Here is a 27,957-nt window from a genome sequence, read left to right as displayed (position 1 = left end):
GCAGTAATGGTCTTTTTCTTTTCTATTCTATCTTTATGTATTATTTATCCCTAAACTCTGCATCTTCTGGCTGCCTGATACCCTCTCCTAGCTGAAACCTGCCCACTTTATCAACCAAAAACACACTTCTTCAATATCTGAATTTTAACTAATAATAACTGTCTTACTGCATTTTACTATTATGCTACCATGTCTATACTACCACCAACTATTCTAATATGTCTATACTACTACAGTACAGTATGTACTCAGAGTATAACACTCAAGCTCGACACTGCTAGACAAACAATACTACTTATCATTGGCTGCTAGATATGTACCACTCCTGCTGACTTGTTGTACACAATTTGTAAGTTGCTTTGAATGAAAGCGTCAGCTAAATGACCAAATGTATTTAAATATGTAACTCACAAAACATTCCATGGCCCCAAAATCATGTGGGGACCCCCCCTGGGGGTCCTGACCCACAGGTTGAGAACCACTGCTCTAGGTGATCTTTTCCCTCTTAGTGTATGTACTGTTTGTTTTTTCTTTTCTCCACCCCCATAATATTGTTCATGTTCTGCCTACAGTGAAACATGATAGCAGCTATCTCTTAGTTAAATCTGTTGACAAAAAGTGCACTGACTTGTGTCCTGTTTGGGAACAGTTGACAATGTTTATGTAAAGCTTTTCATCAGCTTACCTGAATATATGTGTTCTCAAGTTAGTGCTGGCGTGTGGGAAGTTGAGAGAAGCTTCGTTTTTGGCTGACACAATAAACATATGTTTTAGGCGTTTTCTCAGTCAAACTCATACATTTTTCCAGATAGGGCCATGGAGAGGCATTGTTGTTATTGACATCATCTTCATCAATGCCATCAGCCCTGGAAACATCGAATCCTTCTGCCATTTCGCGCGGACTGGTTCATTCATTCATTCATGGTCTGTGTTTAGATTTTTTTTACTTCCTGGTTTGCCGAGCTGAAGTGGCATGTCCCGCCCTATCCTGCCTCTGATTGGCCTACCCGTAATGTTTTGGCCTAATCGTGAGTCGTCATACTCATATCTAAACCAACCAACCAATCATAGTGGGTTTTCTCCAATAGTATCCAGCTGCAGGACCGGAGAACACGACACTCTCAGGACCGAAGTAGCGTGTAGCGTTTTGCTGACGCTACGTTACTACTTGATTCTAAAAATAGCTGCACTACAGAGAACGCTACTTGGTTCAAAAGTAGCAACGCTACCATCACACTACTGAGAAATGTAGTTAAGCTATGTAGCGTCGCTACTTGTAGCTAGCTACTGCCCATCACTGAGTGTGACCATGTCCGGCGTCTTATAGCAGGATGCGGGGGCGTGGCCTGGTCACGTGCATAAGTGCAAATTGTTTGTTCATGAGCACAGTAGGTGCTAGGAGATAAGAGTTATCTCATAATGGCAAAGAGCGAGACACGATGACCAGTCTGATAATATAACTACCTCTCACCTCACAAACTCTGTATCTCACACTCTCTGCTCCTTCCTCACCTCCACTCAACTCTCCTCTGTCTCTCCTAGGGTTTTATGCTATGTGTGTCTTATGTGTGTGTGTGTGGGATGTGGGTGATCACGTGGTGTACAGGTGTATTCCTTCAGTCCTAATCAACTCCTCACTTAACTCTCCTCTGCCCGTGGCAGTCGTATCTCCCTTCCTCCACGTAGCCATGTGACGGAGGATAATATCTGCCACAATATATATTAGGGATGCTCGATATTGGCTTTTTTACCGATACCGATATACCGATATTGTCCAACTCTTAATTTCCAATACCGATATCAACCAATATCAACCGATATCGATATATGCAGGGTTTCCCCCCCAAAAAAATGGAACAATTTCAGGTAATTTACATTACATATCTCTTGTTGTGGAATTAACACAACATTATGCATACTTTTGACAATAAATTAAATCAAAATTTGTTCTTACTTGCTTGCCTGGGTAAATAAAGGTTATAGAAATGTAAAAAAAAGAAAAGAAAAAAATAATAATTTTTAAACCGTAACCGATATTTTCCGATATCACATTTTAATGCCGACATCGGCCGATAATATCGGTAGGCTGATAATATCGGACATCCCTATATATCCACATCTATCCGTACATACCTGCACATAATCCTATTACATATCTGTAGATACTATATCTGTACATATCATTTACCTACTCTTACTAGTTACGCTGCCGGCCAGTATGACTTACTACCATAGTGTCTTACTGTCTGTATACCTGTATCACTGTACATATTAATATTACAACTCTGTACATACATCTGATTAGCACTACACTCAGTAGTACTAATTCATATATTGTATACCCAGTTTAATCAACTGCACATTGTATATTACTATTGCACTTTAGTGTTACATTTGCACTCTGGTTGGATGCCAAACTTATTTCCGCTGTACTGTACCTGTGCTGTATGATGACAATACATTTGATGAGACTATGACCAAATTTAAAACCAGAGTCAAGATCATAACCAATCCTCTCTCTTTCATTCTCCCAGACAGTCTCTCTCTCCATTCTTGCACACACCCTTTCCTCTTATCTAGTTGTTCTATGTAACAAACCATCAAATACACTCACAGCACACACATCCACATGGCCGCCTAGTTATAGTTGAAAGTGGGGGTGCAACATTTTTTTTTTTTTTTTTTTTTTTTACCTTTTTTTTTTTTTTACTTTTTTTTGCAAGGGGTGGTTTGGAGGGGGTCCGGCACGACCCCCTCCACGGCAGATTTTTTAACATTTAATGAACACCTGTATGTGCAATTTCCTGCAATATAGAGCCTTCAATCTTGACCAAAATAAAGCTGCTCTTTTCACTATAAAACTCAGTTTATATTGCAGTATGATAGCTATAATAATAATAACTTCACTGCGAGGGCTCTTTTAGCTAACGCTAGCTAGGCACGTATGATAGCCAATTACTATTATAATAATAATAATAATAATAACTTTCCCATCCTCCCAAAGCCCCTCCGGCCCCGTTCACATCCGCAGCGCAGTACCAACAACAACAACAACAACAACTAATTGACGCTATCAATAGCCCCAGTGAGCGCGGCGGCTGAATGAATGAATGAAAACTTTATTTAACAGATTGCAGAATGGGTACAATACAGTACGGCTCAATACACACAATTGTTAAGGCGATGCAGACCAGAGAAAGACGTTTGTCTTGTTTACATCAGGGTCCATGTTAAGCCCTTTCGTGACTGTGCTGCACCGAGTGAATCCACAGTCACTTGCTCCTCAATGGGAAACCAACCTAGATTTACCATGAAGGACTGGTTCTGGCCGAACCGTTCGTTATACAAGTATCACAGAGACATTACAAAGGTGCTCACAGTTGCACGAGGGGTTCGCACAGAGATACGGGATGGTTTGAAAGCTCGGCGTTGCTAATAAATATTTTTAATATTTTTTTATAAACTGCTCAAAGCGGCATTATTTCCGCCGTTGGGTGATCACAGCGCCTGCGCACCATCCCGTATCTCTGGATTCACTCGGTGCAGCGCAGCAGCGCCGAGGCTCACCATACGAGAAATATTCAGTTTCAATCTGTTTGCGCATTTAGTATACAGTCACAGTGTTCGACTTACATGATGATTTGCTCCATTTTGATGTAAACGCCGAAGAATAATCCAGTCACAATGTTATCCAATATCCAGCCTGAATTGTTCAAGGGCTTTCGAAAAAGCCGCCTCCCCCAACATGTCGTATACGTCATGCCGACGAACCGTGGCCCGTGGGCACTGGATCAAACCATTAAAGTGGGGGGTCACACAATCTTTGGAAACTTAAAAACTGTGTCATTGCGTATTATTAATTTGATTGAAATTACTTAGTTATGCTTAGATTTATATATGGGGGGGGGGGGGGGTATATCATATTTTTCATATGATCAAAAAGTGGGGGAGCAAAACCAGCGTTTGCCCCCCCATGTTCAATAGTCGTAGAGCACCCGCTTCCCGTGCTCTATTGCGCAGGCGTCTATGCACATCCACACGTACACACTCACTTTAAATAAACAACTCATTGTAGCACCCACTTTAGACACTTCAACACACTTTATATTTATTGGTAAAGAGATTTGCACTACAACTCATTGCACCTTACCCTAAGTTGTACCTCATCCCATTTCTGCATTGTAATGTATATTGTATTGTAACTCAGTTACAATTTTTTTTTACTCTGTATTGTATATTGTATATATGTATATTGAACACTTTTGTTTACACTTGTTTACATACTTTTGACTTTCTGTTTTATACTTTATCTATTTTTATCTAGCACACTCGCAGGAGCAAAACAGAAAAAAGCATTTCATGTAAAAGTATTCTGTATTTTTGTATGACAACTAATAAAGAAACTTGAACTTGAACTTGAAACTAGTTATATCTCTTTAGTGTGCGACACCTCCTCTCTTCTCTCTCACTCCTCCTCTTTCTCCTCTCCTCTCCTCGACTCCTCCTCTCTTCTCTCTCCTCCTTTTTCTCCTCTCCTCTCCTCAACACCTCCTCTCTTCTCTCTCCTCCTCTTTCTCCTCTCCTCGACACCTCCTCTCTTCTCTCTCACTCCTCCTCTTTCTCCTCTCCTCTCCTCGACTCCTCCTCTCTTATCTTACTCATCCTCTTTCTCCTCTCCTCGACACCTCCTCTCTTCTCTCACTCTTCCTCTTTCTCCTCTCTTCTCCTCGACTCCTCCTCTCTTATCTTACTCATCCTATTTCTCCTCTCCTCTCCCCTCCTCTCTTCTCTCACTCCTCCTCTTTCTCCTCTCCCCTCCTCTCTTCTCTCACTCATCCTATTTCTCCTCTCCTCGACACCTCCTCTCTTCTCTCTCACACCTCCTCTTTCTCCTTTCTCTCCTGTCCTCTCTTCTCTCACACTCCTCCTCTTTCTCCTCTCCTCGACACCTCCTCTCTTCTCTCACTCCTCCTCTTTCTCCTCTCCTCTCCCCTCCTCTCTTCTCTCACTCCTCCTCTTTCTCCTCTCCTCTCCCCTCCTCTCTTCTCTCACTCCTCCTCTTCCTCCTCTCCTCGACACCTCCTCTCTTCTCTCACTCCTCCTCTTTCTCCTCTCCTCGACACCTCCTCTCTTCTCTCACTCCTCCTCTTTCTCCTCTCCTCTCCCCCCTCTCTTCTCTCACTCCTCCTCTTTCTCCTCTCCTCGACACCTCCTCTCTTCTCTCACTCCTCCTCTTTCTCCTCTCCTCTCCCCTCCTCTCTTCTCTCACTCCTCCTCTTTCTCCTCTCCTCTCCCCTCCTCTCTTCTCTCACACATCCTCCTCTTTCTCCTCTCCTCTCCCCTCCTCTCTTCTCTCACTCCTCTTCTTTCTCCTCTCCTCTCCCCTCCTCTCTTCTCTCACACTCCTCCTCTTTCTCCTCTCCTCTCCTCTCCTCTCTTCTCTCTCACTCCTCCTTTTTCTCCTCTCCTCGACACCTCCTCTCTTCTCTCACTCCTCCTCTTTCTCCTCTCCTCTCCTCTCGTCTCTTCTCTCACACTGCTCCTCTTTCTCCTCTCCTCTCCCCTCCTCTCTTCTCTCACACTCCTCCTCTTTCTCCTCTCCTCGACACATCCTCTCTTCTCTCTCACTCCTCCTCTTTCTCCTCTCCTCTCCCCTCCTCTCTTCTCTCACTCCTCCTCTTTCTCCTCTCCTCGACACCTCCTCTCTTCTCTCTCACTCCTCCTCTTTCTCCTCTCCTCTCCCCTCCTCTCTTCTCTCACTCCTCCTCTTTCTCCTCTCCTCTCCCCTCATCTCTTCTCTCACTCCTCCTCTTTCTCCTCTACTCTCCTCTCGTCTCTTCTCTCACTCCTCCTCTTTCTCCTCTCCTCTCCTCTCTTCTCTCTTCTCTCTCTTCTTTCTCGTCTCCCCTCACCGCCTCTCTTCTCTCACTCCTCCTCTTTATCCTCTCCTCTCCTCTCCTCTCCTCTCCTCTCTTCTCTCTCACTCCTCCTCTTTCTCCTCTCCTCTCCCCTCCTCTCTTCTCTCACTCCTCCTCTTTCTCCTCTCCTCTCCTCTCCTCTCCTCCCTTCTCTCACACTCCTCCTCTTTCTCCTCTCCTCGACACCTTCTCTCTTCTCTCATACTCCTCCTCTTTCTCCTCTCCTCTCCTCTCCTCTCCTCTCCCCTCCTCTCTTCTCTCACACTCCTCCTCTTTCTCCTCTCCTCGACACATCCTCTCTTCTCTCTCACTCCTCCTCTTTCTCCTCTCCTCTCCCCTCCTCTCTTCTCTCTCACTCCTCCTCTTTCTCCTCTCCTCGACACCTCTCTTCTCTCACTCCTCCTCTTTCTCCTCTCCCCTCCTCTCTTCTCTATCTCTCCTCCTCTTCCTCCTCTCCTCGACACCTCCTCTCTTCTCTCTCTCTTCCTCTTCCTCCTCTCCTCGACACCTCCTCTCTTCTCTCACTCCTCCTCTTTCTCCTCTCCTCTCCCCTCCTCTCTTCTCTCTCACTCCTCCTCTTTCTCCTCTCCTCTCCCCTCCTCTCTTCTCTCACTCCTCCTCTTTCTCCTCTCCTCTCCCCTCCTCTCTTCTCTCTCACTCCTCCTCTTTCTCCTCTCCTCGACACCTCCTCTCTTCTCTCACTCCTCCTCTTTCTCCTCTCCCCTCCTCTCTTCTCTCACTCATCCTCTTTCTCCTCTCCTCGACACCTCCTCTCTTCTCTCTCACACCTCCTCTTTCTCCTTTCTCTCCTGTCCTCTCTTCTCTCACACTCCTCCTCTTTCTCCTCTCCTCGACACCTCCTCTCTTCTCTCACTCCTCCTCTTTCTCCTCTCCTCTCCCCTCCTCTCTTCTCTCACTCCTCCTCTTTCTCCTCTCCTCTCCCCTCCTCTCTTCTCTCACTCCTCCTCTTCCTCCTCTCCTCGACACCTCCTCTCTTCTCTCACTCCTCCTCTTTCTCCTCTCCTCGACACCTCCTCTCTTCTCTCACTCCTCCTCTTTCTCCTCTCCTCTCCCCCCTCTCTTCTCTCACTCCTCCTCTTTCTCCTCTCCTCGACACCTCCTCTCTTCTCTCACTCCTCCTCTTTCTCCTCTCCTCTCCCCTCCTCTCTTCTCTCACTCCTCCTCTTTCTCCTCTCCTCTCCCCTCCTCTCTTCTCTCACACATCCTCCTCTTTCTCCTCTCCTCTCCCCTCCTCTCTTCTCTCACTCCTCTTCTTTCTCCTCTCCTCTCCCCTCCTCTCTTCTCTCACACTCCTCCTCTTTCTCCTCTCCTCTCCTCTCCTCTCTTCTCTCTCACTCCTCCTTTTTCTCCTCTCCTCGACACCTCCTCTCTTCTCTCACTCCTCCTCTTTCTCCTCTCCTCTCCTCTCGTCTCTTCTCTCACACTGCTCCTCTTTCTCCTCTCCTCTCCCCTCCTCTCTTCTCTCACACTCCTCCTCTTTCTCCTCTCCTCGACACATCCTCTCTTCTCTCTCACTCCTCCTCTTTCTCCTCTCCTCTCCCCTCCTCTCTTCTCTCACTCCTCCTCTTTCTCCTCTCCTCGACACCTCCTCTCTTCTCTCTCACTCCTCCCTCTTTCTCCTCTCCTCTCCCCTCCTCTCTTCTCTCACTCCTCCTCTTTCTCCTCTCCTCTCCCCTCATCTCTTCTCTCACTCCTCCTCTTTCTCCTCTACTCTCCTCTCGTCTCTTCTCTCACTCCTCCTCTTTCTCCTCTCCTCTCCTCTCTTCTCTCTTCTCTCTCTTCTTTCTCGTCTCCCCTCACCGCCTCTCTTCTCTCACTCCTCCTCTTTATCCTCTCCTCTCCTCTCCTCTCTTCTCTCTCACTCCTCCTCTTTCTCCTCTCCTCTCCCCTCCTCTCTTCTCTCACTCCTCCTCTTTCTCCTCTCCTCTCCTCTCCTCTCCTCCCTTCTCTCACACTCCTCCTCTTTCTCCTCTCCTCGACACCTTCTCTCTTCTCTCATACTCCTCCTCTTTCTCCTCTCCTCTCCTCTCCTCTCCTCTCCCCTCCTCTCTTCTCTCACACTCCTCCTCTTTCTCCTCTCCTCGACACATCCTCTCTTCTCTCTCACTCCTCCTCTTTCTCCTCTCCTCTCCTCTCGTCTCTTCTCTCCTCCTCTTTCTCCTCTCCTCGACACCTCCTCTCTTCTCTCTCACTCCTCCTCTTTCTCCTCTCCTCTCCTCCCTTCTCTCACACTGATCCTCTTTCTCCTCTCCTCTCCTCCCTTCTCTCACACTCCTCCTCTTTCTCCTCTCTCTCCTCTCCTCTCTTCTCTCACACTCCTCCTCTTTCTCCTCTCCTCTCCTCTCGTCTCTTCTCTCACACTGCTCCTCTTTCTCCTCTCCTCTCATCTCATCCCTTCTCTCACACTCCTCCTCTTTCTCCTCAGTCTCCTCTCCTCTCTTCTCTCACACTCCTCCTCTTTCTCCTCTCTCTCCTCTCCTCTCTTCTCTCACACTCCTCCTCTTTCTCCTCTCCTCTCCTCTCGTCTCTTCTCTCACACTCCTCCTCTTTCTCGTCTCCTCTCCATTCCTCTCTTCTCTCACACTCCTCCTCTTTCTCCTCTCCTCGACACCTCCTCTCTTCTCTCTCTCTCCTCCTCTTTCTCCTCTCCTCTCCCCTCCTCTCTGCTCTCACACTCCTCCTCTTTCTCCTCTCCTCGACACCACCTCTCTTCTCTCTCACTCCTCCTCTTTCTCCTCTCCTCTCACCTCCTCTCTTCTCTCACACTCCTCCTCTTTCTCCCCTCCTCTCCCCTCCTCTCTTCTCTCACTCCTCCTCTTTCTCCTCTCCTCGACACCTCCTCTCTTCTCTCTCACTCCTCCTCTTTCTCCTCTCCTCTCCCCTCCTCTCTTCTCTCACTCCTCCTCTTTCTCCTCTCCTCTCGTCTTTTCTCTTCTCTCACTCCTCCTCTTTCTCCTCTCCCCTCCTCTCTTCTCTCACTCCTCCTCTTTCTCCTCTCCTCGACACCTCCTCTCTTCTCTCTCACTCCTCCTCTTTCTCCTCTCCTCTCCCCTCCTCTCTTCTCTCACTCCTCCTCTTTCTCCTCTCCTCTCGTCTTTTCTCTTCTCTCACTCCTCCTCTTTCTCCTCTCCCCTCCTTTCTTCTCACACTCCTCCTCTTTCTCCTCTCCTCGACACCTCCTCTCTTCTCTCTCACTCCTACCCTTTCTCCTCTCCTCGACACCTCCTCCCTTCTCTCACACTCCTCCTCTTTCTCCTCTCCTCTCCCCTCCTCTCTTCTCTCACTCCTCCTCTTTCTCCTCTCCTCTCACCTCCTCTCTTCTCTCTCACTCCTCCTCTTTCTCCTCTCCTCTCCCCTCCTCTCTTCTCTCACTCCTCCTCTTTCTCCTCTCCTCGACACCTCCTCTCTTCTCTCTCACTCCTCCTCTTTCTCCTCTCCCCTTCTCTCTTCTCTCACTCCTCCTCTTTCTCCTCTCCTCTCCCCATCTCTCTTCTCTCACACTCCTCTTTCTCCTCTCCCCTCCTCTCTTCTCTCACTCCTCCTCTTTCTCCTATCATCGACACCTCCTCTCTTCTCTCAAACTCCTCCTCTTTCTCCTCTCCTCTCCCCTCCTCTCTTCTCTCTCTCCTCCTCTTTCTCCTCTCCTCGACACCTCCTCTCTTCTCTCACACATCCTCCTCTTTCTCCTCTCCTCGACACATCTTCTCTTCTCTCTCACTCCTCCTCTTTCTCCTCTCCTCTCCCCTCCTCTCTTCTCTCACTCCTCCTCTTTCTCCTCTCCTCGACACCTCCTCTCTTCTCTCACACATCCTCCTCTTTCTCCTCTCCTCGACACCTCCTCTCTTCTCTCTCTCTCTCCTCCTCTTCCTCCTCTCCTCGACACCTCCTCTCTTCTCTCACTCCTCCTCTTTCTCCTCTCCTCTCCCCTCCTCTCTTCTCTCACACTCCTCCTCTTTCTCCTCTCCTCTCCCCTCCTCTCTTCTCTCTCACTCCTCCTCTTTCTCCTCTCCTCTCCCCTCCTCTCTTCTCTCTCACTCCTCCTCTTTCTCCTCTCCTCGACACCTCTCTTCTCTCACTCCTCCTCTTTCTCCTCTCCCCTCCTCTCTTCTCTATCTCTCCTCCTCTTCCTCCTCTCCTCGACACCTCCTCTCTTCTCTCTCTCTTCCTCTTCCTCCTCTCCTCGACACCTCCTCTCTTCTCTCACTCCTCCTCTTTCTCCTCTCCTCTCCCCTCCTCTCTTCTCTCTCACTCCTCCTCTTTCTCCTCTCCTCTCCCCTCCTCTCTTCTCTCACTCCTCCTCTTTCTCCTCTCCTCTCCCCTCCTCTCTTCTCTCTCACTCCTCCTCTTTCTCCTCTCCTCGACACCTCCTCTCTTCTCTCACTCCTCCTCTTTCTCCTCTCCTCGACACCTCCTCTCTTTTCTCTTCTCTCTCTTCTTTCTCGTCTCCTCTCCCCTCCTCTCTTCTCTCACTCCTCCTCTTTCTCCTCTCCTCGACACCTCTCTTCTCTCACACTTCTCCTCTTTCTCCTCTCCTCTCCCCTCCTCTCTTCTCTCACTCCTCCTCTTTCTCCTCTCCTCGACACCTCCTCTCTTTTCTCTTCTCTCTCTTCTTTCTCGTCTCCTCTCCCCTCCTCTCTTCTCTCACACTCCTCCTCTTTCTCCTCTCCTCTCCCCTCCTCTCTTCTCTCACTCCTCCTCTTTCTCCTCTCCTCTCACCTCCTCTCTTCTCTCTCACTCCTCCTCTTTCTCCTCTCCTCTCCCCTCCTCTCTTCTCTCACTCCTCCTCTTTCTCCTCTCCTCGACACCTCCTCTCTTCTCTCTCACTCCTCCTCTTTCTCCTCTCCTCTCCCCTCCTCTCTTCTCTCACTCCTCCTCTTTCTCCTCTCCTCTCCCCTCCTCTCTTCTCTCACACTCCTCTTTCTCCTCTCCTCTCCCCTCCTCTCTTCTCTCACTCCTCCTCTTTATCCTCTCCTCGACACCTCCTCTCTTCTCTCACACATCCTCCTCTTTCTCCTCTCCTCGACACCTCCTCTCTTCTCTCTCTCTCTCCTCCTCTTCCTCCTCTCCTCGACACCTCCTCTCTTCTCTCACTCCTGCTCTTTCTCCTCTCCTCTCCCCTCCTCTCTTCTCTCACCCTCCTCCTCTTTCTCCTCTCCTCTCCCCTCCTCTCTTCTCTCTCACTCCTCCTATTTCTCCTCTCCCCTCCTCTCTTCTCTCTCTCACTCCTCCTCTTTCTCCTCTCCTCTCCCCTCCTCTCTTCTCTCTCACTCCTCCTCTTTCTCCTCTCCTCGACACCTCCTCTCTTCTCTCACACTCCTCCTCTTCCTCCTCTCCTCGACACCTCTCTTCTCTCACTCCTCCTCTTTCTCCTCTCCTCGACACCTCCTCTCTTCTCTCTCTCTCCTCCTCTTCCTCCTCTCCTCGACACCTCCTCTCTTCTCTCTCTCTTCCTCTTCCTCCTCTCCTCGACACCTCCTCTCTTATCTCACTCCTCCTCTTTCTCCTCTCCTCTCCCCTCCTCTCTTCTCTCTCACTCCTCCTCTTTCTCCTCTCCTCTCCCCTCCTCTCTTCTCTCACTCCTCCTCTTTCTCCTCTCCTCTCCCCTCCTCTCTTCTCTCACACTCCTCCTCTTTCTCCTCTCCTCGACACCACCTCTCTTCTCTCTCACTCCTCCTCTTTCTCCTCTCCTCTCCCCTCCTCTCTTCTCTCACTCCTCTTTCTCCTCTCCTCTCCTCTCCTCTCTTCTCTCTCACTCCTCCTCCTCCTCCTCTCCTCGACACCTCCTATCTTCTCTCACTCCTCCTCTTTCTCCTCTCCTCTCCTCTCCTCTCTTCTCTCACACTCCTCCTCTTTCTCCTCTCCTCGACACCTCCTCTCTTCTCTCACTCCTCCTCTTTCTCCTCTCCTCGACTCCTCCTCTCTTCTCTCTCTCTCCTCCTCTTTCTCCTCTCCTCGACTCCTTCTTTCTTCTCTCTCACTCCTCTTTCTCCTCTCCTCGACACCTCTTCTCTTCTCACACATCCACCTCTTTCTCCTCTCATCTCACCTCCTCTCTTCTCTCACTCCTCCTCTTTCTCCTCTCCTCTCCCCTCCTCTCTTCTCTCACTCCTCCTCTTTATCCCCTCCTCTCCCCTCCTCTATTCTCTCACTCCTCCTCTTTCTCCTCTCCTCGACACCTCATCTCTTCTCTCTCACTCCTCCTCTTTCTCCTCTCCTCGACACCTCCTCTTTTCTCTCACTCCTCCTCTTTCTCCTCTCCTCTCCCCTCCTCTCTTCTCTCTCACTCCTCCTCTTTCTCCTCTCCTCGACACCTCCTCTCTTCTCTCACACTCCTCCTCTTTCTCCTCTCCTCTCCTCTCCTCTCTTCTCTCACACTCCTCCTCTTTCTCATCTCCTCGACACCTCCTCTCTTCTCTCTCTTCTTTCTCGTATCCTCTCCCCTCCTCTCTTCTCTCACTCCTCATATTTCTCCTTTCCTCTCCTCTCCTCTCTTCTCTCTCACTCCTCCTCTTTCTCCTCTCCTCTCCCCTCCTCTCTTCTCTATCACTCCTCTTCTTTCTCCTCTCCTCGACACCTCCTCTCTTCTCTCTCACTCCTCCTCTTTCTCCTCTCCTCTCCCCTCCTCTCTTCTCTCACACTCCTCCTCTTTCTCCTCTACTCGACACCTCCTCTCTTCTCTCACTCCTCCTCTGTCTCCTCTCCTCTCCCCTCCTCTCTTCTCTCACTCCTCCTCTTTCTCCTCTCCTCTCCCCTCCTCTCTTCTCTCACTCCTCCTCTTTTTCCTCTCCTCTCCCCTCCTCTCTTCTCTCACTCCTCCTCTTTCTCCTCTCCTCTCCTCTCTTCTATCTCACTCCTCCTCTTTCTCCTCTCCTCTCCCCTTCTCTCTTCTCTCTCACTCCTCCTCTTTCTCCTCTCCTCGACACCTCCTCTCTTCTCTCACTCCTCCTCTTTCTCCTCTCCTCTCCTCTCGTCTCTTCTCACACTCCTCCTCTTTCTCCTCTCCTCGACACCTCTCTTCTCTCACTCCTCTTCTTTCTCCTCTCCTCTCCCCTCCTCTCTTCTCTCACACTCCTCCTCTTTCTCCTCTCCTCGACACCTCCTCTCTTCTCTCACTCCTCCTCTTTCTCCTCTGCTCTCCTCGACACCTCCTCTCTTCTCTCACTCCTCCTCTTTCTCCTCTCCTCTCCCCTCCTCTCTTCTCTCACTCCTCTTCTTTCTCCTCTCCTCGACACCTCCTCTCTTCTCTCTCTCTCTCCTCCTCTTCCTCCTCTCCTTGACACCTCCTCTCTTCTCTCACTCCTCCTCTTTCTCCTCTCCTCTCCCCTCCTCTCTTCTCTCACTCCTCTTTCTCCTCGCCTCTCCCCTCCTCTCCCCTCCTCTCTTCTCTCACACTCCTCCTCTTTCTCCTCTCCTCTCCCCTACTCTCTTCTCTCTCACTCCTCCTCTTTCTCCTCTCCTCGACACCTCTCTTCTCTCACTCCTCTTCTTTCTCCTCTCCTCGACACCTCCTCTCTTCTCTCACTCCTCCTATTTCTCCTCTCCTCTCCCCTCCTCTCTTCTCTCGCTCCTCCTCTTTATCCTCTCCTCTCCCCTCCTCTCTTCTCTCACTCCTCCTCTTTTTCCTCTCCTCTCCCCTCCTCTCTTCTCTCACTCCTCCTCTTTCTCCTCTCCTCTCCTCTCCTCTCTTCTCTCTCACTCCTCCTCTTTCTCCTCTCCTCTCCCCTCCTCTCTTCTCTCTCACTCCTCCTCTTTCTCCTCTCCTCGACACCTCCTCTCTTCTCTCTCACTCCTACCCTTTCTCCTCTCCTCTCCTCTCCTCTCGTCTCTTCTCTCAGACTCCTCCTCTTTCTCCTCTCCTCGACACCTCTCTTCTCTCACTCCTCTTCTTTCTCCTCTCCTCTCCCCTCCTCTCTTCTCTCACACTCCTCCTCTTTCTCCTCTCCTCGACACCTCCTCTCTTCTCTCACTCCTCCTCTTTCTCCTCTCCTCTCCCCTCCTCTCTTCTCTCACTCCTCTTCTTTCTCCTCTCCTCGACACCTCCTCTCTTCTCTCTCTCTCTCCTCCTCTTCCTCCTCTCCTCGACACCTCCTCCCTTCTCTCACTCCTCCTCTTTCCCCTCTTCTCTCCCCTCCTCTCTTCTCTCTCACTCCTCCTCTTTCTCCTCTCCACTCCCCTCCTCTCTTCTCTCTCACTCCTCCTCTTTCTCCTCTCCTCGACACCTCTATTCTATCACTCCTCTTCTTTCTCATCTCCCCTCCTCTCTTCTCTCACACTCCTCCTCTTTCTCCTCTCCTCTCCCCTCCTCTCTTCTCTCACTCCTCTTTCTCCTCTCCTCTCCCCTCCTCTCTTCTCTCACACTCCTCCTCTTTCTCCTCTCCTCTCCCCTCCTCTCTTCTCTCTCACTCCTCCTCTTTCTCCTCTCCTCGACACCTCTCTTCTCTCACTCCTCTTCTTTCTCCTCTCCTCGACACCTCATCTCTTCTCTCTCACTCCTCCTCTTTCTCCTCTCCTCTCCCCTCCTCTCTTCTCTCACTACTATTTCTCCTCTCCTCTCCTCTCCTCTCTTCTCTCACACTCCTCCTCTTTCTTCACTCCTCAACACCTCCTATCTTCTCTCACTCCTCCTCTTTCTCCTCTCCTCTCCTCTCCTCTCTTCTCTCACTCCTCCTCTTTCTCCTCTCCTCTCCCCTCCTCTCTTCTCTCTCTCTCTCCTCTTCTTTCTCCTCTCCTCTCACCTCCTCTCTTCTCTCTCACTCCTCCTCTTTCTCCTCTCCTCTCCTCTCCTCTCTTCTCTCTCACTCCTCCTCTTTCTCCTCTCCTCTCCCCTCCTCTCTTCTCTCTCACTCTTCCTCTTTCTCCTCTCCTCGACACCTCTCTTCTCTCACTCCTCTTCTGTCTCCTCTCCTCGACACCTCCTCTCTTCTCTCACTCCTCCTATTTTTCCTCTCCTCTCCCCTCCTCTCTTCTCTCACTCCTCCTCTTTCTCCTCTCCTCTCCTCTCCTCTCTTCTCTCTCACTCCTCCTCTTTCTCCTCTCCTCTCCCCTCCTCTCTTCTCTCTCACTCCTCCTCTTTCTCCTCTCCTCGACACCTCCTCTCTTCTCTCTCACTCCTACCCTTTCTCCTCTCCTCTCCTCTCGTCTCTTCTCTCACACTCCTCCTCTTTCTCCTCTCCTCGACACCTCTCTTCTCTCACTCCTCTTCTTTCTCCTCTCCTCTCCCCTCCTCTCTTCTCTCACACTCCTCCTCTTTCTCCTCTCCTCGACACCTCCTCTCTTCTCTCACTCCCCCTCTTTCTCCTCTCCTCTCCCCTCCTCTCTTCTCTCACTCCTCTTCTTTCTCCTCTCCTCGACACCTCCTCTCTTCTCTCTCTCTCTCCTCCTCTTCCTCCTCTCCTCGACACCTCCTCCCTTCTCTCACTCCTCCTCTTTCCCCTCTTCTCTCCCCTCCTCTCTTCTCTCTCACTCCTCCTCTTTCTCCTCTCCACTCCCCTCCTCTCTTCTCTCTCACTCCTCCTCTTTCTCCTCTCCTCGACACCTCTCTTCTCTCACTCCTCTTTCTCCTCTCCTCTCCCCTCCTCTCTTCTCTCACACTCCTCCTCTTTCTCCTCTCCTCTCCCCTACTCTCTTCTCTCTCACTCCTCCTCTTTCTCCTCTCCTCGACACCTCTCTTCTCTCACTCCTCTTCTTTCTCCTCTCCTCGACACCTCATCACTTCTCTCTCACTCCTCCTCTTTCTCCTCTCCTCTCCTCTCCCCTCCTCTCTTCTCTCACTACTCTTTCTCCTCTCCTCTCCTCTCCTCTCTTCTCTCTCACTACTCCTCTTTCTCCTCTCCTCAACACCTCCTATCTTCTCTCACTCCTCCTCTTTCTCCTCTCCTCTCCTCTCCTCTCTTCTCTCACACTCCTCCTCTTTCTCCTCTCCTCGTCACCTCCTCTCTTCTCTCACTCCTCCTCTTTCTCCTCTCCTCTCCCCTCCTCTCTTCTCTCTCTCTCTCCTCTTCTTTCTCCTCTCCTCTCACCTCCTCTCTTCTCTCTCACTCCTCCTCTTTCTCCTCTCCTCTCCTCTCGTCTCTTCTCTCACACTCCTCCTCTTTCTCCCCTCCTCTCCCCTCCTCTCTTCTCTCACTCCTCCTCTTTCTCGTCTCCTCGACACCTCCTCTCTTCTCTCTCACTCCTCCTCTTTCTCCTCTCCTCTCCCCTCCTCTCTTCTCTCACTCCTCCTCTTTCTCCTCTCCTCGACACATCCTCTCTTCTCTCACTCCTCCTCTTTCTCCTCTCCTCTCCCCTCCTCTCTTCTCTCACTCCTCCTCTTTCTCGTCTCCTCTCCCCTCCTCTCTTCTCTCACTCCTCCTCTTTCTCCTCTCCTCTCCCCTTCTCTCTTCTCCCACACTCCTCCTCTTTTTCCTCTCCTCTCCTCTCTTCTCTCACTCCTCCTCTTTCTCCTCTCCTCTCCCCTCCTCTCTTCTCTATCTCCTCCTCTTTCTCCTCTCCTCTCCCCTTCTCTCTTCTTCCACTCCTCCTCTTTCTCCTCTCATCTCCCCTCCTCTCTTCTCTATCTCCTCCTCTTTCTCCTCTCCTCTCCCCTCCTCTCTTCTCTCACTCCTCCTCTTTCTCCTCTCCTCGACACCTCCTCTCTTCTCTCTCTCTCTCTCCTCTTCTTTCTCCTCTCCTCGACACCTCCTCTCTTCTCTCACTCCTCCTCTTTTTCCTCTCCTCTCCTCTCGTCTCTTCTCTCACACTCCTCCTCTTTCTCCTCTCCTCTCCCCTCCTCTCTTCTCTCACTCCTCCTCTTTCTCCTCTCCTCTCCTCTCTTCTCTCTCACTCCTCCTCTTTCTCCTCTCCTCTCCCCTCCTCTCTTCTCTCACTCCTCCTCTTTCTCCTCTCCTCGACACCTCCTCTCTTCTCTCACTCCTCCTCTTTCTCCTCTCCTCTCCCCTCCTCTCTTCTCTCACTCCTCCTCTTTCTCCTCTCCTCGACACCTCCTCTCTTCTCTCACACTCCTCCTCTTTCTCCTCTCCTCTCCCCTCCTCTCTTCTCTCACACTCCTCCTCTTTCTCCTCTCCTCTCCTCTCCTCTCCTCTCTTCTCTCTCACTCCTCCTCTTTCTCCTCTCCTCTCCCCTCCTCTCTTCTCTCACACTCCTCCTCTTTCTCCTCTCCTCGACACCTCCTCTCTTCTCTCACACTCCTCCTCTTTCTCCTCTCCTCTCCCCTCCTCTCTTCTCTCACACTCCTCCTCTTTCTCCTCTCCTCTCCCCTCCTCTCTTCTCTCACACTCCTCCTCTTTCTCCTCTCCTCTCCCCTCCTCTCTTCTCTCACTCCTCCTCTTTCTCCTCTCATCGACACCTCCTCTCTTCTCTCACTCCTCCTCTTTCTCCTCTCCCCTCCTCTCTTCTCTCTCACTCCTCCTCTTTCTCCTCTCCTCGACACCTCCTCTCTTCTCTCACTCCTCCTCTTTCTCCTCTCCCCTCCTCTCTTCTCTCTCACTCCTCCTCTTTCTCCTCTCCTCGACACATCCTCTCTTCTCTCTCACTCTTCCTCGTTCTCCTCTCCTCTCCCCTCCTCTCTTCTCTCACTCCTCCTCTTTCTCCTCTCCTCGACACCTCCTCTCTTCTCTCTCACTCTTCCTCTTTCTCCTCTCCTCTCCCCTCCTCTCTTCTCTCTCACTCCTCCTCTTTCTCCTCTCCTCGACACATCCTCTCTTCTCTCTCACTCTTCCTCTTTCTCCTCTCCTCTCCCCTCCTCTCTTCTCTCACTCCTCCTCTTTCTCCTCTCATCGACACCTCCTCTCTTCTCTCTCACTCCTCCTCTTTCTCCTCTCCTCTCCCCTCCTCTCTTCTCTCACTCCTCCTCTTTCTCCTCTCCTCTCCCCTCCTCTCTTCTCTCACTCCTCCTCTTTCTCCTCTCCTCTCCCCTCCTCTCTTCTCTCTCACTCCTCCTCTTTCTCCTCTCCTCGACACCTCCTCTCTTCTCTCTCAATCCTCCTCTTTCTCCATTCCTCATAAGTCCATGTACCCAAACTGAAGTAACTAATAAATACAAAACTGAAGTAAATACAAATATAGATACATATGTCCAGTTATAGTTCAAGGTTCACATACTAGGTCGCTTTCACACAGGGGCTGTTTGGTCCGGACTATCGGACCAGAAGTCGATAGTCCGGTTTTTTCGGGTTTGTGTGAATGCGCAGTCGAACTCGGTCCGCGGACCAAACTCGGTCCTCCAAAAAACATAGGTCTCGGTTCGCCTTCATCGGACCAAACGCGGACCAAACGTAGTCAGTCACCTGATAAACTGTGCATCTTGGGTAGAAGGAACACTGCAGCTTATTATTATTATTATTAATACAGCGGCGCGCAGCACACTGCATCTATCTATCTATCTATATATCTAACTGTGCATCTTGGGTAGAAGGAAGAAGAAAAAAACACGGCTTATTATTATTACCGTGGCGCGCGGCATTACAAGCACACTGTGTAAACATGTCTTGTGGACAGACTTGGGTGATCCGCTGATCTGGAGTCAGACATGGCTCGCAGTCCACACACACAGACACACACACGCGCGTGCGCACACACACACAGGCTCGCAGCCACACACACACATTTCCACTCTCTAGCAATGCCACGCCTCTGCTACTATCACTGCTACGCAGTTTGTGTATTTCCGCATTTCACTTCCTGAAGGGGAGGGATTTCCACTCTCCATTGTGTCCAATAGACGAGCGCCCTTTTCGACCGCGTGACATTGTTCATAAAGTTTGGTGCGCCTGACAAATTACTGTGTGAATGCAGACGAACCAAATGATGAATGCAATAATGTTGCAACTTCACTACCAGAACCGCACCGAGTCCACCAAAACTATATGTGAAAGCACCCTTATATACAGGTGCAGCTCAATAAATTAGAATATCGTGGAAAAGTCTATTTTGCTGTATTGATGCAGTAATTTGTAAACCAAGTACTGACTGAACATACATGAACATACTTTTCAGAAGGCCGACATTTCTATATAATTTTTTTTGTATTGATCAAACTTTCTGAGATACTGCATTTTGGGCTTTCGTGCGCTGTAAGCCATAATCATCAAAATTAAAACAAATAAAGGCTTGAAATATTTCACTTTGTGTGTAATGCATTTATAGTTTTGCTTTTTTGAATTGAATTACTGAAATAAAATAACTTTTCCACGATATTCTGATTTATTGAGCTGCACCTATATGTAGCCATATCTAGGATTTTAAATCAAATTACAATTGATTTAAGGACCTGTAAGAACTAGCAGGTGGTTGTAAAATGAAATCAGAAAGACAGACTGTTCTCTGATACACCATAGTACTGCTAGCTACATGGCTGTTCTCTGATACACCATAGTACTGCTAGCTACATGGCTGTTCTCTGATACACCATAGTACTGCTAGCTACATGGCTGTTCTCTGAAACACCATAGTACTGCTAGCTACATGGCTGTTCTCTGATACATAGTACTGCTAGCTACATGGCTGTTCTCTGAAACACCATAGTACTGCTAGCTACATGGCTGTTCTCTGAAACACCATAGTGCTGCTAGCTACGTGGCTGTTCTCTGATACACCATAGTACTGCTAGCTACATGGCTGTTCTCTGATACACCATAGTACTGCTGCTACATGGCTGTTCTCTGAAACACCATAGTACTGCTAGCTACATGGCTGTTCTCTGAAACACCATAGTACTGCTGCTACATGGTTGTTCTCTGAAACACCATAGTACTGCTGCTACGTGGCTGTTCTCTGAAACAACATAGTACCGCTAGCTACGTGGCTGTTCTCTGATACATAGTACTGCTAGCTACATGGTTGTTCTCTGAAACACCATATTACTGCTAGCTACATGGTTGTTCTCTGAAACACCATAGTACTGCTGCTACGTGGCTGTTCTCTGAAACAACATAGTACCGCTAGCTACGTGGCTGTTCTCTGATACACCATAGTACTGCTAGCTACATGGCTGTTCTCTCTGATACAACATAGTACTGCTAGCTACATGGCTGTTCTCTGATACAACATAGTACTGCTAGCTACATGGCTGTTCTCTGAAACACCATAGTACTGCTAGCTACATGGCTGTTCTCTCTGAAACACCATAGTACTGCTAGCTACATGGCTGTTCTCTGAAACACGACAATACTGCTAGCTACATGGTTGTTCTCTGAAACACCATAGTACTGCTAGCTACATGGCTGTTCTCTGAAACATAGTACTGCTAGCTACATGGCTGTTCTCTGAAACACCATAGTACTGCTAGCTACATGGCTGTTCTCTGAAACACCATAGTACTTGTGTGGTGAAGAAGGCACGACAACGCCTCTACTTCCTCAGGCGCCTAAGGAAGTTCCAAGTCAGCCAGAAGATCCTTAAGAACTTCTACTCATGTACAATAGAGAGCATCTTGACCGGCAACATCACCTCCTGGTTTGGGAATAGCACTGCAAAAGACCGAAGCAGACTACAAAGAGTGACACGTGCAGCCGAACGCACAATTGGAGGGGGGCTCCCCACCCTCCAGAACATTTACTACAAGCGTTGCAAGGGCAAGGCTAAGAGAATCATTAAAGACTCCAGTCACCCGAACAACTGCCTCTTTGAACCGCTGCGGTCAGGCAAGCGATACCGGAGTCTCAAGGCGAGCACAGAAAGACTCAGAAGTAGCTTCTATCCCCAGGCCATCAGGCTGCTAAACGAACAATGAATGAACACTACACAACAACAACCACCAAACGCACATAGCACACACATCCACACGCACACACTCACTTTAAACAAACACACTGTAGCACCCACTCCACACACTTTATAGCACACACCCACTTTAAACAAACACACTGTAGCACCCACTCCCCACACTTTATATTTATGGATGAAGGATTGCACTACAACTCGTACACCTTACTGTAAATTGTACCTAAAATTGTACCTCATCCCATTTCTGCTTTGCACTAGATAGTACTGTACATTAGTACACTGCATAGTATTGTGTATTGTATATTATATGGTAACTCAGAACATTGTACATATGTCTATACCGAACACTGTGACCTCATTTTCTTCTTCTAAATTCATGCTATATTATGTTATTATGTTATTTGATACTATCTTGTCTAGCACAGTCTCTGGAGCGTAACAGTAAGAAGCATTTTGTATGAAAGTATTCTGTACTTCTGTATGACAACTATTAAAGAACTTGAACTTGAACTGCTAGCTACATGCTGTTCTCTGAAACACCATAGTACTGCTAGCTACATGGCTGTTCTCTCTGAAACACCATAGTACTGCTAGCTACATGGCTGTTCTCTGATACAACATAGTACTGCTAGCTACATGGCTGTTCTCTGAAACACCATAGTACTGCTAGCTACATGGCTGTTCTCTGATACATAGTACTGCTGCTACATGGCTGTTCTCTCTGAAACACCATAGTACTGCTAGCTACATGGCTGTTCTCTGAAACACCATAGTACTGCTAGCTACATGGCGGTTCTCTCTGAAACACCATAGTACTGCTAGCTACGTGGCGGTTCTCTCTGAAACACCATAGTACTGCTAGCTACGTGGCTGTTCTCTGAAACACCATAGTACTGCTAGCTACATGGCTGTTCTCTGAAACACCATAGTACTGCTAGCTACGTGGCGGTTCTCTCTGAAACACCATAGTACTGCTAGCTACGTGGCTGTTATCTGATACACCATAGTACTGCTAGCTACATGGCTGTTCTCTCTGAAACACCATAGTACTGCTAGCTACATGGCTGTTCTCTGAAACACCATAGTACTGCTAGCTACATGGCTGTTCTCTGACACACCATAGTACTGCTAGCTACATGGCTGTTCTCTGAAACACCATAGTACTGCTAGCTACGTGGCTGTTCTCTGAAACACCATAGTACTGCTAGCTACATGGCTGTTCTCTCTGATACATAGTACTGCTAGCTACATGGCTGTTCTCTGATACATCATAGTACTGCTAGCTACGTGGCTGTTCTCTGAAACACCATAGTACTGCTAGCTACATGGCTGTTCTCTGATACACCATAGTACTGCTAGCTACATGGCTGTTCTCTGATACATAGTACTGCTAGCTACATGGCTGTTCTCTGAAACACCATAGTACTGCTGCTACGTGGCTGTTCTCTGATACACAATAGTACTGCTAGCTACATGGCTGTTCTCTGATACATAGTACTGCTAGCTACATGGCTGTTCTCTGAAACACCATAGTACTGCTGCTACGTGGCTGTTCTCTGAAACACCATAGTACTGCTAGCTACATGGCGGTTCTCTCTGATACACCATAGTACTGCTAGCTACATGGCTGTTCTCTCTGAAACACCATAGTACTGCTAGCTACGTGGCTGTTCTCTGAAACACCATAGTACTGCTAGCTACATGGCTGTTCTCTGAAACACCATAGTACTGCTAGCTACATGGCTGTTCTCTGATACATAGTACTGCTAGCTACATGGCTGTTCTCTGAAACACCATAGTACTGCTAGCTACATGGCTGTTCTCTGAAAGGGAGCATGTCTATGTTCCCCGGGTCCTATGTTCCCCGGTAGCGATAGATAGTCAGACCACCAGCCCTGATTCCAAACTCTAACCTTAACCAACTTCGAAAGAGGGCGGACATTAATAATTCATAAAAAAAAATTATAAAAATATTATAAAAATAAATAGAAATGTCAATAAATCAATCAATAAATCGGGGAATATAGGACCCGGGGAACATAGGGATGACCCCTCTGAAACACCATAGTACTGCTAGCTACATGGCTGTTCTCTGAAACACCATAGTACTGCTAGCTACATGGCTGTTCTCTGAAACACCATAGAGCTGCATGGCTGTTCTCTGATACACCATAGTACTGCTAGCTACATGGCTGTTCTCTCTGAAACACCATAGTACTGCTAGCTACATGGCTGTTCTCTGAAACACCATAGTACTGCTAGCTACATGGCTGTTCTCTGAAACACCATAGTACTGCTAGCTACATGGCTGTTCTCTGAAACACCATAGTACTGCTAGCTACATGGCTGTTCTCTGAAACACCATAGTACTGCTAGCTACATGGCTGTTCTCTGAAACACCATAGTACTGCTAGCTACATGGCTGTTCTCTCTGAAACACCATAGTACTGCTAGCTACATGGCTGTTCTCTGAAACACCATAGTACTGCTAGCTACATGGCTGTTCTCTGAAACACCATAGTACTGCTAGCTACATGGCTGTTCTCTGATACACCATAGTACTGCTAGCTACATGGCTGTTCTCTCTGAAACACCATAGTACTGCTAGCTACATGGCTGTTCTCTGAAACACCATAGTACTGCTAGCTACATGGCTGTTCTCTGAAACACCATAGTACTGCTGCTACGTGGCTGTTCTCTGATACACCATAGTACTGCTAGCTACATGGCTGTTCTCTGATACACCATAGTACTGCTAGCTACATGGCTGTTCTCTGAAACACCATAGTGCTGCTAGCTACGTGGCTGTTCTCTGATACAACATAGTACTGCTAGCTACATGGCTGTTCTCTGATACACCATAGTACTGCTAGCTACATGGCTGTTCTCTGAAACACCATAGTACTGCTAGCTACATGGCTGTTCTCTGAAACACCATAGTACTGCTAGCTACATGGCTGTTCTCTGAAACACCATAGTACTGCTAGCTACATGGCTGTTCTCTGAAACACCATAGTACTGCTAGCTACATGGCTGTTCTCTGAAACACCATAGTACTGCTAGCTACATGGCTGGTCTCTGAAACACCATAGTACTGCTAGCTACATGGCTGTTCTCTGAAACACCATAGTACTGCTAGCTGCATGGCTGTTCTCTCTGAAACACCATAATACTGCTAGCTACATGGCTGTTCTCTGAAACACCATAGCACTGCTAGCTACATGCTGTTCTCTGAAACACCATAGTACTGCTAGCTACATGGCTGTTCTCTCTGATACACCATAGTACTGCTAGCTACATGGCTGTTCTCTGAAACACCATAGTACTGCTAGCTACATGGCTGTTCTCTGAAACACCATAGTACTGCTAGCTGCATGGTTGTTCTCTGACACACCATAGTACCGCTTGCTACGTGGCTGTTCTCTGAAACACCATAGTACTGCTAGCTACATGGTTGTTCTCTGACACACCATAGTACCGCTTGCTACGTGGCTGTTCTCTGAAACACCATAGTACTGCTAGCTACGTGGCTGTTCTCTGAAACACCATAGTACTGCTAGCTACATGGCTGTTCTCTCTGAAACACCATAGTACTGCTAGCTACATGGCTGTTCTCTGAAACACGACAATACTGCTAGCTACATGGTTGTTCTCTGAAACACCATAGTACTGCTAGCTACATGGCTGTTCTCTGAAACACCATAGTACTGCTAGCTACATGGCTGTTCTCTGAAACACCATAGTACTGCTAGCTACATGGCTGTTCTCTGAAACATAGTACTGCTAGCTACATGCTGTTCTCTGAAACACCATAGTACTACTAGCTACATGGCTGTTCTCTGAAACACCATAGTACTGCTAGCTACATGGCTGTTATCTGATACATAGTACTGCTAGCTACATGGCTGTTCTCTGAAACACCATAGTACTGCTAGCTACGTGGCTGTTCTCTGAAACACCATAGTACTGCTAGCTACATGGCTGTTCTCTGAAACACCATAGTACTGCTAGCTACATGGCTGTTCTCTCTGAAACACCATAGTACTGCTGCTACATGGCTGTTCTCTCTGATACACCATAGTACTGCTAGCTACATGCTGTTCTCTGAAACACCAAAGTACTGCTAGCTACATGCTGTTCTCTGAAACACCATAGTACTGCTAGCTACATGGCTGTTCTCTGAAACACCATAGTACTGCTAGCTACATGGCTGTTCTCTGAAACACCATAGTACTGCTAGCTACATGCTGTTCTCTGAAACACTATAGTACTGCTAGCTACATGGCTGTTCTCTGAAACACCATAGTACTGCTAGCTACATGCTGTTCTCTGAAACACCATAGTACTGCTAGCTACATGGCTGTTCTCTGAAACACCATAGTACTGCTAGCTACATGGCTGTTCTCTGAAACACCATAGTACTGCTAGCTACATGGTTGTTCTCTGACACACCATAGTACTGCTAGCTACATGGCTGGTCTCTGAAACACCATAGTACTGCTAGCTACATGGCTGTTCTCTGAAACACCATAGTACTGCTAGCTACGTGGCTGTTATCTGATACATAGTACTGCTAGCTACATGGCTGTTCTCTGAAACACCATAGTACTGCTAGCTACGTGGCTGTTCTCTGAAACACCATAGTACTGCTAGCTACATGGCTGTTATCTGATACATAGTACTGCTAGCTACATGGCTGTTCTCTGAAACACCATAGTACTGCTAGCTACGTGGCTGTTCTCTGAAACACCATAGTACTGCTAGCTACATGGCTGTTATCTGATACATAGTACTGCTAGCTACATGGCTGTTCTCTGAAACACCATAGTACTGCTAGCTACGTGGCTGTTCTCTGAAACACCATAGTACTGCTAGCTACATGGCTGTTCTTTGATACATAGTACTGCTAGCTACATGGCTGTTCTCTGAAACACCATAGTACTGCTAGCTACATGGCTGTTCTCTGAAACACCATAGTACTGCTAGCTACGTGGCTGTTCTCTGAAACACCATAGTACTGCTAGCTACGTGGCTGTTCTCTGATACACCATAGTACTGCTAGCTACATGGCTGTTCTCTCTGAAACACCATAGTACTGCTAGCTACATGGCTGTTCTTTGATACATAGTACTGCTAGCTACATGGCTGTTCTCTGAAACACCATAGTACTGCTAGCTACGTGGCTGTTCTCTGAAACACCATAGTACTGCTAGCTACATGGCTGTTCTCCGAAACACCATAGTACTGCTAGCTACATGGCTGTTCTCTCTGAAACACCATAGTACTGCTAGCTACGTGGCTGTTATCTGATAAATCATAGTACTGTTAGCTACGTGGCTGTTCTCTGATACAGCACTGCTCCATAGTGGATTGATTATATTCAAGTCGGCACCAAGATACATTCTCTGCTCTTATTCACGACGGAAATGATTAATTTCACTCTTTTCAAACGGATACATTCCTCCACTCCTTCAATTTGGACCTCATCCACCCCCACAGCTCACCGTGCTTCAGAGCGTGTGAACGAGGAAGTCCAGACTATCAGATTTAATTGAATATGTAGGAGGTGGAGTTGACTCTGTTGATGGCGCTGCAATAAGCTGATGCCCAGATCTGCCATTTCAGCATCCGTTACCGAACCGAAGGTGAACACAGCCCTGCCCTCACCAGGGGCGGTGGCACAGACACAAACACAACTGAGCAGAGATTCAAACACAACTGAGCACCGACACAAACACAACTGAGCACCGACACAAACACAACTGAGCACCGACACAAACACAACTGAGCACCGACACAAACACAACTGAGCACCGACACAAACACAACTGAGCACCGACACAAACACAACTGAGCAGAGACACAAACACAACTGAGCACCGACACAAACACAACTGAGCACCGACACAAACACAACTGCAGTAAAAATATGACCCAGGAACACCAAAACACACAACATGCATCAATAAGATCACAACCACCTGTAATGGATAAACCAATTGAACAACCGTAATGTCTGGCCTGGGCAGAGCTTTGTGCCGGTGGCAATCAGGCTCCACAACCAGGCAGGGCCAGGACGGGCTAACTGCCGTGGAGGAGCTGGGTTGTGTGGACTGTAACTAATTAAGGAATTAACATCACAATTGGACTTTCTTTTCTTCCATTCACCATTTTTAGCTCTATGTATTTGTCCATCTTTTTTTTTAACACATACTAAATAAGTGTATGTTATGTATTAACTGTTTCTATTAACTGTTTTTAAATTGCTGTTATGCTATGATGGACATCTGAATCTCCCCTCAGGGATAAATAATTCAAAAATTGAACAAAATAATTGAATAAAAAAAATCCCTCCTGCTGTCAGTAGCTTCATGTCTGGCCTGGGCAGAGCTCTATCCCCCCTCAGTAGCTTCATGTCTGGCCTGGGCAGAGCTCTATCCCCCCTCAGTAGCTTCATGTCTGGCCTGGGCAGAGCTCTATCCCCCCTCAGTAGCTTCATGTCTGGCCTGGGCAGAGCTCTATCCCCCCTCAGTAGCTTCATGTCTGGCCTGGGCAGAGCTCTATCCCCCCTCAGTAGCTTCATGTCTGGCCTGGGCAGAGCTCTATCCCCCCTCAGTAGCTTCATGTCTGGCCTGGGCAGAGCTCTATCCCCCCTCAGTAGCTTCATGTCTGGCCTGGGCAGAGCTCTATCCCCCCTCAGTAGCTTCATGTCTGGCCTGGGCAGAGCTCTATCCCCCCTCAGTAGCTTCATGTCTGGCCTGGGCAGAGCTCTATCCCCCCTCAGTAGCTTCATGTCTGGCCTGGGCAGAGCTCTATCCCCCCTGCTGTCAGTAGCTTCATGTCTGGCCTGGGCAGAGCTCTATCCCCCCTGCTGTCAGTAGCTTCATGTCTGGCCTGGGCAGAGCTCTATCCCCCCTGCTGTCAGTAGCTTCATGTGTGGCCTGGGCAGAGCTCTATCCCCCCTCAGTAGCTTCATGTCTGGCCTGGGCAGAGCTCTATCCCCCCTGCTGTCAGTAGCTTCATGTCTGGCCTGGGCAGAGCTCCATCCCCCCTCAGTAGCTTCATGTCTGGCCTGGGCAGAGCTCTATCCCCCCTCAGTAGCTTCATGTCTGGCCTGGGCAGAGCTCTATCCCCCCTCAGTAGCTTCATGTCTGGCCTGGGCAGAGCTCTATCCCCCCTCAGTAGCTTCATGTCTGGCCTGGGCAGAGCTCTATCCCCCCTCAGTAGCTTCATGTCTGGCCTGGGCAGAGCTCTATCCCCCCTCAGTAGCTTCATGTCTGGCCTGGGCAGAGCTCTA

Source organism: Notolepis coatsorum, assembly GCF_963971535.1.
Source record: "Notolepis coatsorum genome assembly, chromosome: 1".
Classification (NCBI taxonomy): Eukaryota; Metazoa; Chordata; class Actinopteri; order Aulopiformes; family Paralepididae; genus Notolepis; species Notolepis coatsorum.
This window is presented reverse-complemented; position numbering follows the sequence as displayed.